General features: G+C 31.9%; 1 long non-coding RNA gene across 1 annotated transcript; it reads right to left on the bottom strand.

Annotated features, from left to right (window-relative positions):
* Positions 1–558: 558 nt before the first annotated feature.
* Positions 559–1,465, bottom strand: LOC148575620 (uncharacterized). The gene is made up of 2 exons (XR_015902198.1): positions 1,334–1,465; positions 559–1,017 (listed from the first exon to the last, which is right to left on the bottom strand). It is a non-coding gene; the product is annotated as an uncharacterized LOC148575620 (long non-coding RNA).
* Between the last annotated feature and the right edge of the window lie 342 nt (positions 1,466–1,807).

Here is a 1,807-nt window from a genome sequence, read left to right as displayed (position 1 = left end):
ATATCTTGTAAAAGAAGCTGGCTTTTGTTAAATAGTAATATTCTTGAGGTACAAAGTTATGATAAGGGCCATGATTGTCTTTAAGCATATATTTATTTATTTATTTTATGGAATATAGAATTTGTATGGTAATTTCAATCGTTGAGCATTATGTCCAGCATTTTTCATTTTACTTTGAACTTAGAGATCTATTTGTTCCATAATTTAGAATTAAGAATGCGATATTCAAATAGGGAAAGATATCAAAAGAAAGAAAATAATGATTGAAATATATATATACACACTTAGAATAATGCTACACATTCAAGTTTTTTTTTTTTAACCAAATTCAACCAAGTTTATTTAACATAACAAAAATCAGTTATGGCTAATATTATTCCAAGTCTTATTGTTTAACTTAGTTAGACCTAGTACTTGGATGTATAGCATTATCCATAGAGTTATTGCACTGACTCTATGAGATAAGCTGCTTACTAGGGTAGAGAAAGACCCAAGAAAATTCTGAAAGAAATTATTAAAAGAAATGTAAGCATAATTTGGTTGAGTATATAGACATGATGTCCAACAGGGTGCAATGGCCTCATTTGTTCCATATAACTAAGTTGACCTAGTAGAATACAGCTTTGTTGCTGTTATTGTTGTGTTATTCTAGTGAGACAAAGAGAGATCACTTATCATATATATAATATGGGGAAGGTAGATGGCTTGCTAAGCAAGCTATAGAGGTGTATACAAGTCTTTTGACCCTTAGGCAGTTACCATGCCCGTTTGCAACAGTTAGTGACTACTGCCATCTATCATCAGCAGAGATTCTATGACACTAATCATACTCCACACGTAGGCCTAGTCTTATTGTACTCTTATATCTTGTTGGGAAAATACCCAATTTGGAAAGAATATATAGTAAGAAAGATGATATGAATATAAAACACTAACATATATAAAGTAGACCAACCAACATATGTAAAGTTTTATTTATGATTTCTCCATGGTTGGGAGTGGTCATTGGTTCAATGCCTGCATCATACAAAATACAAACAAAGATAGTGTTAAGTGGAAAAATAACTGGTTAAACTTGATGCTTATTGCTTAAACATGTTTGATGCTGGTAGACTAGATGTCAATGATATGCCTTTTGGTGCATTCTTCAGCAGTCATTCTAAGAAGCTAAAATCTGTTTCTGAGAATTTAGTACTTCATGTTTTAGGCTCATAGAAATTGAAACTATCAAGTAAAAGAAATTGGTTCATATCAAATACTCAAGTTTATCCATCAATACATCATATTCTTAGAAGTATTATATAAAAGAGTTCGTAAGTAGAGAGATATATACCTTTAATGGCTTCTGAAGCATGGAAAACTACGAGGTACTTTGAAATAGAGTGAATTGTGATAAAAACAGTGACTTCATGTTATTGAGGATCCACTGAGAAAAGCATGCATTTCAAAATAATAAGCATTTCAGGACTTTCTAGTTAAGGCAAATAAAGTATTATTCCCTCTATTATTAGATCACACAAATATAAGCACATCAAAATGGAAATAAATACATATTGAAAATTATCACACAGGCTCTCTGTCTCCCTTCAAAATCATTTTTCATCAAATCAACAAGATGCATCCTTTAGTCTTTCACCAGAATGTGATCGGTCATGCATCCTCTGTCAGAATGTGAGACTTTAACGCATATATTAGACAACAAATGAATTTCTAACCACTGCAAACTTCTCGGCAGTATCCTTTAGCAAACTGCTAGTTGCTCACTCATTTCTGTTTTCTCTTTTTTGCAACATAAGCTCTACTCGGC

The sequence above is a fragment of the Arachis ipaensis genome, chromosome B1 (genome assembly GCF_059453495.1).
Source record: "Arachis ipaensis isolate K30076 ecotype BB chromosome B1, ASM5945349v1, whole genome shotgun sequence".
Classification (NCBI taxonomy): Eukaryota; Viridiplantae; Streptophyta; class Magnoliopsida; order Fabales; family Fabaceae; genus Arachis; species Arachis ipaensis.
This window is presented reverse-complemented; position numbering and strand designations above follow the sequence as displayed.